The sequence below is a fragment of the Ambystoma mexicanum genome, chromosome 3p (assembly GCF_040938575.1).
Source record: "Ambystoma mexicanum isolate Mex_15411 chromosome 3p, UKY_AmexF1_1, whole genome shotgun sequence".
Taxonomy (NCBI): domain Eukaryota; kingdom Metazoa; phylum Chordata; class Amphibia; order Caudata; family Ambystomatidae; genus Ambystoma; species Ambystoma mexicanum.
The window spans coordinates 465,432,067-465,447,326 of record NC_090925.1 but is presented as its reverse complement, the minus strand read 5'-3'; the positions used below and the strand labels follow the sequence as shown (position 1 = coordinate 465,447,326).

The 15,260-nt window shown below is 45.8% G+C and overlaps 1 pseudogene; it reads right to left on the bottom strand.

The window, feature by feature from the left end:
* Positions 1-737: 737 nt before the first annotated feature.
* Positions 738-15,260, bottom strand: part of LOC138579914 (1,25-dihydroxyvitamin D(3) 24-hydroxylase, mitochondrial-like) — a 176,081-nt pseudogene continuing 161,558 nt past the window's right edge.

The window sequence follows — 15,260 nt, the reverse complement described above, 5'->3', positions numbered from 1 at the left end:
AGGAAAACTTTCAGTGGCATTTGGGCAAGACCAAAATTGAGGTGGTCTCAAATTTTAAATATCTAGGAGTAAACATGGATAGTTCCCTCCATGAAACCACAATGCAGCAGGAACTACATACAAAAATGAGTAAACTAGCAGCTCAAGCAAAAATAATTGACAGCAAATTCGGAAAATTCTCCCTGAAACCAATAATAAACTTTTACAAGATGAAGGTCGTACCCACCGTCACTTATGGCATAGAAGCCATGCCGATGATTCCACAAAAAGTTTGGCGCAAATTAGAAGCATATTTCTGGCGCAAAGTCCTCAAACTACCAAATTCGACTCCCGGCGTAGCAATACGACACGAATTAAGCTTACAATCTCTAGAATGTACCGCAACTTGCAATGCCATCATGTTATACCGCAAATGCAGAATGGACAGTCAAAACAAAATCTTCAGTATCATCAAACAAGAAATGAACAACAATACATGTGATATGGTAAACAACTGCCAAAAGCAAAATCAAAAAGTACTAGATGCAATCGTCTCAGATGAAGACGAACTTATTACAAATCCATGTAAAGTGCTAAAGAAAATAAAAGATATGGACTGGGCCAAAACGATTGACGATACCGCGACATTAAAACTCATCGCTCATTTACCAAGTTTTACCGTAAAAAGAAATGAACTGCAAAATTACTAAAGCAATTTCCAAACAGGCAAGCACAGAACCTAATTCTACGAGCTAGGCTCAACCTGTTCAAAACAAATGAAATACGACATGTTCAAGGACAAGCACAGTCAAACACCTGCAGATTCTGTTTCAACGACATACAACCTCCAAAGGAGACAATAAGACATCTACTCATGGCATGTACAGCGACTGCAGCACTTACACAGTGCTATCTGCCAACAATACCTGGTTTCAGCACACTGCCAGAAGAGCAATTGTGGTGGTGCAGACTCATTGGGGGAGATAAAACAACGTGGCAAATAGCAACTGCAAAAATGCTAGAATACATTGACACGAATCTACTAAATGTTAACAGCGAGCCGTAAAGAATAAGCCTCTGTCTTCTTCCTTCAAAACAGAAAACACAAAGATGAGTTCATTGAAGTTTACTATAAAGCTTCAGTATTGTAAAATCACATTTTGATCAAACAATAATAAAAAAATAAAAAAAAATAAAAATAGGTACCTTAAGTCATCAGATCTGGTTCTGTCCCAAGACTAAGGTATTCTGGGAGGGAGTTTGTGAGAGATTAGATTTGGTGTTGAGCTACACCATTCCAATGGTTGTGTCTCTCTTAGTACTGGGTGATGTGTCATTGTTAGAGGATGTTGACTTTAGAAAGAAAATGTGATTCCTTAGGGCCTGTATGATTGCGAAAAAGATGATTCTTATGGCTTGGAAGTCCAGCACTTTTTGCATTGATGAGTGGGTGCATGAGTTGCTTACAATCTCCACCTATGGAAAGGCAATTTGCAAATTGAAAGGAGAGACTGAAAAGTTTATGGACATATGGGGGATCTTTCTCAATGTGTATGGTTAAAGTCTCATGGTGACTCAGTATGCTGGTGTGTTTTGTCCAAATTCACTATTACCCTGAAATGTATTCTGATTTGCTCTTATGCTAGCCAGGATCATGCCATGTTACGTGGGGATGTGTTTATTGATTATTTATAAATTGTACTACCAAATGATGCAGTTAGATATTCTTCTGTTTCTTTCTCTTCTCCTTTTCTGGTCTCTTTTCAATTTTCTCTCTTCTACTTTTTCTCCTTATTTATGTTGTGTTATGCATTATGAGATGTTTTTTCTTCTTTTTCTTCTCTTTTGGACTCAATCTTGTGACCAGGTTTGTAGTTTTATGAAGCTTGTTTATTTCTAATTGTATTGCTATCTTTATTGGTGAAAATAAAAATTATAAAACTGGAGAAAAAAAAACAAACATATGCAGTAAACAAGCCACTAATCGAACATCTAGCAATGAATGTTCAATAATCAGCATTTCTTAAGTACATGTAAGTCCTTCATATGGCATATGTACATTTTCAGACCAGATTTCAACATGTTATGTTATGTTATTTGGCATTTCTATAGCGCTCTATATATCATTGGTATGACCTCAAAGCGCTGGTAGGTTGAACGCCCTCAGGGATCGTAGTCCAGGTCAGTTGAAGGAGTAGAGTGTCGAAAGGTGCTTGGGTGCACCAGTCTGTGCAGCTGATGTAGATGCTTGATGGTAGCTGCATTCTAGCGGTAGGTGTGGTGGTAGTGGTATCGGTTCAATGTGTGCAGTCTGGCCGGTGGACAGCAAGACGCGGTTCTGGCTGCGTTAGGCCTGTGGGACGCTTATGTGTGCAGCTAGGCCGGTTTTCCGTGGGATATAGATGTGTTTTATTAGAATGCTGAGGTGTTTATGGGATAGTGTTTGTATATGGGCAGCTAGGCTGAATTGATCGAGGGGTGTAGCTGCACTCCAATTGTGTGATGATGTAGAGTAGAGAGTAAGCATAGTGATATAATATATTATGGTTCATCCACACAGTGTCACACAACGTGCGCTTCAAGCGCACAATGACAAAATAGGGAAAAAGGGAGTAAGCAAAGACAATCTCACAGGCCATGAAAAGCAAGAATGTGAAGACTAGCCACGGTACTCGACTTAGCGATACTCAGACAGTGCAAGTGCAAAGACACAGACAGGAAGGAACGCGGTACAAGGGATCAGATGGGCAGGGTCACATAGCGTCATTGCGGGGACCATGGGTTTGGGGGCATACAGCAACAGCATCTAGGGCCAGAGGTTGCTGGGGGCATGGAGAGACATCACAGGACCAGAGGGTGGGGATACACCGTGACATCAGGGAACCAGAGGTCTGGGCATAGTGCAACAGCAAGGGATACAAGAGTGGTGGGGCACAGTAACCTCATCTAGGGTGGGGTGCAGTGACAAGACAGGAACCAGAGGGTCTGGGCACAGAGTGAGACATGGGGACCTGAGGGGTCGTGGGTAGACAGCAAGAACAAGGGAAAGGAGGTGCAGGGGCAAATAGGGACATCACAAGGGACAACACGGGGGCTGGAGGGTAGTGTCACACAGAGGCATTATGGCGAGGGACTAGTGGGGGCTGGGCATACAGCGACAGCACGGGTGACCAGAGGGGTACATAGTGACAACACAGGGAGCCAGACGGTAGGTGGGTACACAGTAGTAAACCGTGGGGCAAAAGAGGCTGGGGGCATGCAGAGTATACAGTGACATCACAGGACTAAAGGGTCTGGGCGTAAAGCGACAGCACGGGGGACCAAGGGGGTATGCAGCGTCATCACAGAGAATCAGAAGGCAGGGCTGCATAGCGACAACACAGGGACCAAAGGGGCTGGGGGGCACAGCAGCATCATGGGAGCCAGTGGGGGCTTGGGTGCACAACAGTGATAACACAGAGGCATACAGGGACATTGCGGGTACTAGAGGAGCTGGGCATACAGCGACAGCACGGGGGACCAGAGGACAGGGGAAGAGGGGACAACACAGGGGACTAAAGGAGCACATAGCGACAAGACAGGGACTAGTAGGGGTGGGCCCACAGTGACAGCACAGGGAACTAGAGGGGTACAGAGCGATAACAGAGGGTGACAGAGGGCAGGGGTACACAGTGACAACAAAGGGACCAGAGAGACTGGGGGGTGCACAGGGCACACAGTAGCATCACAGGGACTACCGGGCTGGGCATAGAGTGATAGCACGGGGGACCAGAGGTGTACACAGCGATATCATGGAGAGTCTGAGTTTGTTTATAGCCAAATTAACGGCCGTATTCATTGATGACAATATTGGGAGTTCCATTGTGCATTTATTCATCGTGTAGTTAGGGTTACAATCGCTTCGGAAGGTCGTGGTTGGTATTATGGAAAGAGCCACGTTTTTAGAACTTTGCGGAATGTCCTATATACTTGGGTGTGTCGAATATGTGGGGGAAGTGAGCTCCATAGAGTCGGCGCCAAGGCTGAGAAGGCGGATCCTCTGATCCTGACAGTTAGTGGTTGGAATCACTAAAAGGTGGGCAGTGCTTGATCTTACGGTGCGGGATAGGAGGGATGGTTTCAACTTTTCTTGCAGGTATAATGGGCCGGTCTTGTGCACTGCACGGAGGGTGATGCAGAGGGTCTTGAAAGTGGCCATTCATCCGACTGGGAGCCAGTGGAGGGTTCGGAGAGCTGTAGAGATGTGGTCTCTCGGACCCAGGGCGAGGAGCAGTTTAGCAGCAGCGTTTTGCACTCTTTGGAGTTTGTTAAAATGGTATGTCGGGGCTCCTAGGTATAGGGAGTTGGCATAGTACAGTCACAACATTACAAAAAACATAACTGCAGCAAGTCTGTTCAGGAAGGAGAGGTAGGGAAAGATGCAGATGAGGAGTCTGAGATTGTAGTGACAACATTTAGACACATTGTTGATCTGACGGGAGAGGGTTATGCCAGAGTCTATAGTGCAGCCTAGGTTTTTTACTCTGTTGGGGGGAGCTGGCCCAGGGACGGGGCGAAGGGAGTGGATGAGGTAGAAGGGCAGGGTTGCCGCTCACCATGATTTCGGTTTTAGTGGGGTTTTTAGAGGAGGTGGTTTATTGTCATCCATCGGTCAATATCTTGGATACAGCCTTCAAGGTCAGGTGCCTGAATGGTGGATTTCTAGGATGATTTGGCTGTTGTCAGCATAGTTGTAGCACAAGATGTTGTGCAAGCGGATGATTCCGGGAAGGGTGGACATATAGAGGTTGAATAGGCGAGCAGATAGGCATGCGCCTAGCGGTACTCCAGTATTACCCGAGCAAGCAGCTGAGACAAATGGGGAGAGGAGGGTTATTTGTTTCCTGTTGCTGAGGAAAGAGGCAATCCACTTGAGAGCAGTGCCATGGATTCCAAGGGGGTGGAGGCGGTCAAGAAGGACTGAGTGGTTAACTGTGTCAAAGGCTGCAGAGAGATTGAGGAAATTTAGTGCAGCGCATCCTTCAGAGTCTGCAGTGACCTTAAGATAATCCCAGATTGAGATCAGACTAATTTTGGTTCCATGTTGTGGTTTGAAGCCTGATTGTGCGGGGTCGAGGAGGTTGTTAGATTCAACAAAGGTGTTTAGCTGGGAGTATGCTGTTCGGTCGATGGGTTTTGTAAGGAATCCGGTGTTCGAGATGGGTCTGTAGTTTTTGGGGTCAAGGGGGTTGAGGGATGACTTTTAAGAAGAGGCTTGACATGCGCAATTTTGAAGGCATCGGGAAGATGCCAGAGCTGAGGGAGTCATTAAGTATGGTTCTTGCATGTTCTCCCGTGCAGGTAGACGAGAATATTTATTTTAGGACAGAAGCGGGGCAGGGGTTGAGGGAGGAGCAAGACTGTTTGCTGGAAAATTGTAGGTCAAGAAACTCTTCTCTGAAGATGGGTTTGAAGGAGTCAAAGGTGGGGGCATTGGGGATCGGGCGGTGGGGAGAGGGGGGTTGTTGGATTGGTTGGTTGTGGCAGGGGGGAGAGGAGGGACAGTTTGTTGTTAAGGGCGGGTGTCCTATCAAGAGCGGTGGTGTAGAAGTGTAGGGATAGGGAGTCACAGAGTGATTGAGACGGGGTGGATTGGGTAGAGATGCAAGTGGGTTTGACGAATTCAGATATGATTCTGTGGAGTTCTTTGCTGCGGTTTTCCCAGTTGAGAATTTGTTTGTTGTAATAGGCTTTTTTGGCTTTCCGGATTTTAGCTTTGTAGTTACGATGGTGCAAGGCGAACATGGATCTGCTGAGATCGGTTTTTGATGCTCGCCATTTGTATTCAAGAGAGTTGTTTTGTTTTTTGGTGTTCCTTAGATGGGGTGGGAACCATTTGGGAAATGGTCCATTGCATGAGGAAGCGGGGTGCAAGGGCAAGGGCAATGAGACCAATATCCTAAGTTTCGTGCCTTCACAATGGTAGCCCTGGGGCATTTTTGGGAATGTTTCATGCAGAAGCAAACGCCCACCCTATATCATAAGAAACGTTTTAAACATTTGGGTGGGTAAGTGGTTGTCACATCATAATAAGTAAATCTACATGAGGTAAATACCCAAAATGTTATATTATGGAGGTTCAATGTGATAATTTCGCTTTTTGTAGGTCGCCCAACAAAAAGACCAATTATTTTGGCCGATTTTGGGTGGCCTACAAAAAGCGAAAACCCACATTGCCTAGCCCCCTAACTGCTCCCTCCCCCACCCTCACCTGATGGGATTTGTTCAAACACCCTCCCTCGGCACCCTCCACTAAAATAAACACACACACACACACACACACACAAACACACACACACACACAAACACACAAATGACACGCAACACACGCACAACACACACTTATCCATTCTCCGTCGTGGTTGCTTCTGGGTCCTGGCGTGCCTGTCAGCCCCAGTGCGCACTTGTGTGCGTCACACCAGGTGGCAGTCCAATTTAGAAAGACTGCTCTGTGCGATCACAGAGCGGTCTTTCTAATCGTTTTTTTTTCTTCCTTTTTTAAAAAAAGGTCTATTGACCTAATACCATTTTGGATTGTTAAAATAGGCAGCATTCAAAAATCCCCCCAGCTTTTACGGTTACCTCATACGCATAATGAGGACCATAATGTATGCATGGATTTTGTCGTAGTGAGGCAGAGTGAGCTAAGGTGCAGTCTGGGTCTGGCAGTCCAGCAGTAGGTAAGGCAAGGCATTTGGATTTTCCGTGATTACATAAATGCAGCTGCAGGAGCCATATCCTTGGTTCAGTGCTGCTGGTCTATTGACATTTGATTAGGTGAGTGTATACATGGTATACGGTTTGAGAAGTCATAGTCCCGCCCTATTGTCGAAGTCTCAAGTGAACACTAAAATGGGGAAAATAAAAACAAAACTGCATTTTGTTATCCCTTTACAACCGGTGCACCTGTCATATGATCATGCACAGAAAAGAATAACAGAGGTACTCATGGGTATTGAAGGGAATTGCTGTACCCATGGTGGGTAAATTACATCAGAAGCGTTTCATACAAAGTTAAATTATTTCTCAGAGCAGACTGTAGTGCAGGAGATTAATGAAATTGGATGCTCTCAGTAGAACTCTGACGATAGTGGTGCCTCATGCTCATCAGAGCATGTTGATGCAGAGGATTTAAACTTGTGTAGAAACGCGGATATGATTTTGAATGTTTCAATCCGTGCCCCTCCTCACGTGAACTTGGGAAATGGGTAAGCCTGTCCTTGGGGCCATGTTTGCCGAACAGCCCAGTGTGGGATGGCCGTGAGGAAGTCTCATTGCACAGACCCTCAACAAAGAAGCCTACAATCTTTTCACCGACTTTATTTGGAAAAACATCAGTTGTTCCTAGTATCTCTCCCACAGCATAATCTTCACCCACTAGGAGCGGCAGAATGGACAGGACTGTAGCCAATCCGGCACCTCCCATGGTGAGCAGATTATAGATGCTTTCGAATTTCCTGTGCTTTCAGGGATTTTTAATTCCATGGATAAAGGTAATGACTCTGTCCAGCATGAACTAAGGGAAATACGGATGGTGCTGCATGAACTTTGTGCCAAAATTTATTTTATTGAGGGGTATGTGATAGCAAGTGGTCAATTGCTTACAAAATATTCAGATACATTACACTCTGGCGTGTAGGCCCCACACGGAGGTACCTTAACAGACACAAGAATAACTATGAAATCTATAAGCTGCCAGACTGTAGTATCTGCCCGTGAATTGGAGTATGCTACAGCGATCCAAGATCTTAATGAGGTTGATCTACAGACTGAGATTGTATATTTAAATATTGCTGCTGACACTATAGTCCCTGTTTCTGTGTTTCTGTTATGGACATGGCCGAGGAAGCTTGTCCTAAGGATTTGGTTATGAGTGCGGGTGAAGCACTACTCGAGAATCCCCTCCAGCAACAGAAAGGAAGGACAAAAAAATCGAAAAATATTAAAAATATTTTTTTAAAAAGGCGTCACAGAAGTTCCTCCGCTCACTTAAATGTGTGGAGGGACCATTGATGGAACCCCCTGTAGACCTAATCTTGGGTTCAAAAGTCTTTACGGTAAGGGTAGGGGAAGATGCGGGCCCTAGTAATGTATCCCTAACGCCAATATGTCAGCATCAGGATCCCCAAATAGGAAAGTCTATTAAGCCACAAACTATCACTAATAAACAACCTAATGGTCTTATTACTAGTTTTTTTAAACCCATACCAGAGATTGACATGCTTAGCCAAATGGTCCCGATGTCTATTCTGGGCCAAGATACAGCTGAGGAAGAGCACTTAGATTATTTAAGCAAGCACCTGGAGGCTTATTCTAATGTAATCGAAGTAGGATAGGATTCAGTTGTAAAAGTGCCTTAGGCTCGGTTAGTAGGTCCTTTGCTGCTTAAGTCTAATGTTACATCCCTTTTACCGTCTACTCTACAAACAAGTATGCCCAAAAATGTCTTCCCAATATTTAGGTCAGTGAAAGATCATAGGAAGAAAACTTTAAATCAGTTAACTCCAGTAGTTAAAGTAGGGGGTGAAAACTCAGCCAACCAAGATCATAAAAAATTGAATACTTTTAAAGTTTGTGGGGCCTAAGGCTAATGGTATTGAACCAATGGTTGAGAATCAAAGGGGGGATGATTTGATCTATGTCAGACTTGAACGTTTGTTCACAGTAAATGGTCTCTTTCCCCTGAATAGATGCTATGTGTTAGCCTTGTTTGGTGAATTACCGAGCCTAAAATATTTAACAACCAAGGATTTGTCCCAAGTTAAGTTTATTGAGGGGCGTGGCTTGAGCAGCTATGGAGTAGGACGTGCTTCCTGTGTAGCTCCGGAGGATCCGACTGATGATCCGAAAAAACTACCTTTGAAAATGCGCCACGGGTTCAAGAATTGATCACACACGCACGGGAATGTATGCTCTACTCATTGTGTAAAGATTGAGAGAATCGTAAGCAGGGAGTCTGGAGGAATTGCTCGACGCACGACAGCGGCAGTTCGGTCCATTGTCACACAAGATGGCCGACAACAAAGGAAACGACACTGGGATACCTGAAGAGGACGAATAGAGGCGGCGGCCACCGGGAAAGAACAGCAATGGCGAGGTGAAGACGGAACAAAACCCCTGGTGGCTGTGGGCCTTGGGTCGTGGAAGCTTGGGGGCTGGCCCGGACGGCAGGGGCCCGAGGGCAACAGAGGTGTGAAAATGCAGGCCACACCACGACAAGCACGAGCAGCACTCGCTCGGCATTGATCAGCAACTAGCAGCGGTGAGAAGATGTCGCGACTGCCTTGAGATCACCATGACGGTAGGTGAAGAGCGGAAATTGCAGTTGAGAAGACACTCGGACGCTAGGGAGACCCAACGGAGACCGAAATATGGCAGCGCGAGGGGTCGTGGGCAAAAATAAGAACAAACAACCCACAATGGATATTTTTGCGAAAACACAGCAGTCTCCTGCGGGCAGCGCAACAAAAGACCCGGTGGCACAGGCTGAGGGCGCCACAGCGGCTGATAATCAACAGATTTTAGAAGCCATCACAGCGTTGAAGGAATCTTGGGGGGTTGCAATGATGGACCTACGCACTTCCCTGGAAGCTAAAATCGAAGCAGTGGGCATCGAAGTCTCCCTGCTGAGACAACATGTCAGGGGACTGGCGGAACGCACAAGCTGCCTGGAGGGTGCAGTGAAATCTAACACAGACACCAGCACCAACAATGCAAAGGAGATCCATGTCCTTAAACAACAAGTGGCCAACTTGGAGTCTCGAGCAGAAGAAGCAGAGGGGAGAGCGAGGAGAAACAATATTCGCGTGGTGGGCTTGCCGGAAGGCGAAGAAGGCCAGGACCCGACTGATTACACTGAGAACTTACTCCTACAAACAATTGGGGCAGGTACACTCTCGCAGGGTTTTGCGGTGGAGCGCGCACATAGGGCCCTTATGAGGAAGCCGAGACCAGGGGCCCCTCCACAAGCGATAATTGCTAAAATACTGAACTATAAAGACCCCGAGAAAATATTGGAATATTTTCGGAAAGGCGGAACAATTGAGAGGGCCTCGAGTACTATCACGGCATACCCGGACTATACTATGCTGGTCCAAAGGCAGCGGTACAGTTGTGTAACTATTAAAAGGAAGCTACGGGCTGCGGGGATAAAATATATGTTGCTGTACCCTGCGAAACTGAAGATCGTACATAAGGGCAAATAGCATTTTTTTAACACTCCGGAAGAAGCAACAATATGGCAGGATCTGCAGCGCTGCCCGGTGTGGGATGTTTTTACCCATGCATCCAATCCCTACTATAAAACTGTGCAGTACTGGCATGGAAAACATCATGATGGCCAGAACTCCCCAGAGACTGCACAGGGAAAACATGAAGAATAGGCTGCCACCCATTTTTGCCTATGTTGTGAGCACAGGAGGGCACTGCCTAAAACCACCATTGGGCTACACACACAGTAGCCTGAAACCATTGGGAATGGCAATGCTGATTGCCAAAAAGCAATTCAGAACTGTGGGGAATTCATTTTCTTAATCCCAAAAATGGTTGCATTACCAGTACTCACCACTATCAGAAAGCCGGCGTTTTAAAACCACCAGACTTTTGTGAAAAACTGAACAAATGAAACAAAACCAGACCAAGGAAAGACTTGCTAAGAGGTGGATACAATGTAAAACTATATTCTGAAATGACTTGAAGGAAGTAATTATTTAATGTATATGTAAAAATTGTAAGTGATTTAAACTGGGAACAAAAAGTGACATTTAGCTGAAACCTGGCTTAATGAAACTGAATTCTGCCTGACAACTACCCCCAACAGGAGTTGAAACTGGATCAACAGCTGTGTTCCCAGGCCTGGCTGCCAGGCCTGGCTGCATCCTGAGGTCACATGGCCCTGTTGATTGAAAGGGGAGTGGCAGCTGGGGACTACAGGGAGTTGAACAAAGGTCTGTCCTGGACTCAGGCAAATGTTATATTGGGGGGGGGGGGCGTAAAGTGGCTTCCTCTTATGGGAAACTGGGAGGGGCAGTGCCTCTGCAAGCCAGCTGAGCTTGGGGGAAGTGGATAAACCAGTTATTCCACCCTGTGATGTGGGAAGCCACACCCCTTTTTGACCAGGGCATAATTTTAAAAAGATAGATAACTCATAGTGCGGACTGGTCAAAATTATATAAATATTACCATTATTCTTGTGATTTTTCAGTGCACATTTTAAGAGGCGTTAGGACCCTGTGGTGTATTCTGGGGGGTTGCTAGCGGAAAATAGGGTCTCACTCCAAATGTATGCATGTTAAAAATCTGACACTTTATCATCTGTAACCCATATCCCTGGTGCACATTTGTGTAAAATCTGGAAAGGTTTAGAGGTCGTCATCTGGATGAAAAGGGGAGAATTCTGTCATCAGTGGACACGACATCGTACAAAGACAGGGATCGGATGGTTTGGTGCTACAGAAAATATGTTAACTGGACCTATAATATTTGAAAAATGGTACATAGATAAATATGTATCTGGGTCAGAAATAGATTTGTGTGCAATCTGACAAGGGGAGGTTCCTCTGACCATAAAACCTACAGCATCACTCTGACTCACATTTCCTTCCCCCAATCAAGGGAGAGAGGAGGAATTGGCCAATGACAAGTAGAGAGGGGCAGGCCTAGCTAGGCCCAGGCACACTCCCATTTTCAAAACACATAAAAAGAGACTGCTGGGACAGGTAGAGACATTCAATTCCATTTGCTGCGGAGCATGCTGACCGACGACTTCACATCCAGAGATCCAGACTTCAAATCCATCAATCTCCAGAACCTGTAGCAGAAATTAACTCCAGAATTTGTAGCAGAGAGGCCTGAATCCACCAGCTGAATCCTCTTCAGCAGGCCTCAAAACTAACCAAACTATTCAACAGCCGGGCGAGCTGTTTGAAATTTTGCGAGAATTTTTGCAAGAGCCTGTAGCAGTACCCAAAAAGCAGTGTTACATCCAGAATCTAGAGAGGCTAGACCAGCAGAGCAGAGCTGACCCAGATCGCTGTGAGCAGAACCGGTGCCTGATTGACCCGCCGAGCAGACAGAACCGCAGCCGGACGTGTTGACCAGATCCGTGACGAGGCCTAGTTCAAATTTATATTGTGAGTACCTAGCAGAACTGACTGTGCAGAACCAATCTCTTAGTTAAAATAATCTAATCCAAACTATTTTAACCTAAGTAGAACTGCCTCCTAGAAATCGTGTCATCTGTCATTTTTAAAGCTGCACAACTGTCACCTGTCAATTCTGCAGCTGCAAGCTGTCACCTGTCATTTTGAGTTTACTTTAAATCCGAAAAACTACCTTTATTTAATCGTCCGTATCTCTGGAACCGTTTGGGCTAGGAACGAGATTTAACTTTCCTCTGAAAGCTTAGAATCTACTCCTTATACTTTTACCGCAATCGCGATTCACGCAATCGTGAAATTTACCGCGATTTGCGATTTTGGCTCAATTTCTCCACTTGTCAAAATAGCAGCTCCATTCTTTCTTTTGTTAAAATCCGTTTGCAACTTGGTAATAACTCATAGAGCATTGCTAAAGTGAGCCTGAACTAATACCAACACGCATCTCCCACTCACCCTGAATCTCTAGAGGGAATTAAAATCAGTGGGCACATTTTCCCATCCATTGCCATCACATTTAAAAAGCATTTTGGGCCTGTGTTTCAAACTCCTACCTGTTTCCTCTAAGCTTGCTAGGGGGGGGAACTGAATTTCGTATTGTATTTGATTGCATTCCTGAGAACTGTGTGCTCCTCTTTCCATTTCCTTCCATTTCTTACATTGCATAGGGGAGGGGGGTGAATTGCCAGAGAAAAAGTGATTATCTTAGCTTTTGCTAAAATCATATCGAGTATTTCTGTACTGCATTTTATTCCTCATTGCTTTTCCCTTGAAATCATAAAAGTATTTTTGCTACTTTATCCATCCTATACTAACTCCTCATTGATTGTAAAGAAGTGTGCTAGTGCCAGATTACCCATTGTTGATCAACATCATATGTCTAAGTGTACTATCAGATATTAATTCATTATAAAGTGTGATATATATATATTGTTTAAATTCTCAAATAAACCTTTTCATTTGCAAAACAAACCTACTTCTTGGCTCAGTGGGGTCAGGGGGATTCTAAGAGGGGGTGTTATACAAGGGTGGTCATCCAGAGTACTGAACTAGATATTCTGGGTTAGAGTTACCACTTGTGCAGATTAATACAGTGTGCCAACTGACCAGATACACATATCCAGTTAGATCACCATGCTTTTTTACAGTGTGAAAGCATCCCTCAAAGGAATGCTCTAAGGAAACGGTCTGTTTTGCAAAATAAAATACAAACTTCTGTAAGTCAGGAAGGAACTCAAATTCCAGAATGACGACCTTGGTAGATATGAAAATAGCCAGAGAGCACTTCTTACATAAGCTATTTGTGAGAGGTGAGTGGACTCATCAGGACCAAACGGTCTGGTTGCAGGCAATCGCGCAACAGGTCACTGAAACAGGGTCAGATATATGGGGAGATCAGGGTCCCCTACATGTGGCCCTGAGTGAACTAACGCCAAAGATGAACATAATAAGATTGCCAGGATAGCGGCATATTTGTATCTATATATGGGAGCCATGCAGGACAAATGTGCTGAAGGCCAAGATCTGGCAAATAGGCAACAGATGGCGTTAGAGAAGGCCCAATCTGATCTGGACTCTTCTGAGCAGAGGCTGCTCAGGAGCCAGGAGTCAGAAAAGGACAGCAGACAGTACATCACTAAAATAAAGGAGGATATGGATGTGCTGCAACAGGAAAAGGCAGAGCAGGATACCAGATTTCTGGGATTGCAGAATGAGTACCAAGAAGGTTTGGACTCCCTACTGCAGAGCCAGGAAAAGCTGGAGCAACAATTAGATTTCAATAGGGCATGTGCCGAGCAGGTAGTCACCCTGCAAAGCCACCTAGATAGGGAGAAGGCAGAGAGCAATAAACTGATTTTGAAAGACCTGGATACCCAGGCAGAGTTTGACCAGGCGCGCCAGAAAGCTGGTGCCTTCCAAAGGCAAAGGGATGACCTGGCGGCACAGATGCAGGCTCTTAGTCAGGAAAGGGATACCTTAGGCCCGGAAGTCTGCCACTTAAAAAGGAAAATGGAAGAAAATCACCTGGCCCTCCAGGGACTGGGTGACCTCCAAAAAGAACACCAGAACTTGTTAGAGCACACCAGGAGGGTGGAGGATGCTCTGGCAAGAAAGGAGCAGGCCAATAGGGACACAGCTCAGCAGGTAACCCTCCTGCAGCAGAGACTGGCCCAGTACTCCAGGACCAATCAGGAGGCACAGAGAGAAAATGAGGCTCTCTGTCAGCACAATGATAGGCTCCAGCAACAGGTAACCATGCAAGAGAGACTGATAGAGTCTAGTAAGGCCTTAATTGAGGAACTGAAAGCGCAGGCTCTTGCATTGCAACAGGAAGCAGGGGCGGATAGAGATGAGGTTCGCTGGGAAAGAGAAACTCCTGTGCATAACCTCAGGAGCCCTAGTACCAGAGGCCTTCATCTCTCCCAATCCCTGGACTCTGCCACCCCCATGTCCCCTCACGCACATGAGCCCAGGGCCACGGGGATGGCAGATTACTATCCAGCTAGAAGTATGGGGCTCATAGGCCAGTACCTCCCAGGAATGGATGGGCGGGCATCAGGGTATGGGCACCCAAGCACAGTGCAATTTAGTGGGGAACCCCAGGAGAGTAGGCAATAAAGGGCATCCTGAAAACCTCTGCACTGTGAGGTCAGTGTGGGGGATACCCAGCAAATCCTGGTAGCAAGGAGGGATCTGAAGACTCCTCTGAGCGTCACAGGACACAGGAGACCAGGTCCCCACATTCTGCCAGCCATTCCCAGGCTCGCAGAATCCGGGAAAACCTGGAAGATCAGACGGGCACCTCTGGGAGCAGCGCTTCTGAGTCGGTGGATGAATGGACCAGGGTTACCCGAACCAAAAAGGCCAATAAGGCAAAAAGGGCCTTGCTTAAGGACCCATTGAAACAAATAAAGGCAATAAGGAGTGTCATCACGCCTTATCATAAGAACGCCAAGTATTCTGTTTGGGAACACTTGGAGCTCCATGAGCAAATGATGGAGACTTTCCATTTGAATGACAGCCAAAGCTGTATTCAATATGTAAAGTGGACCTTCTCACCAGAATACTCCAGTTTCTTTGCGGGGC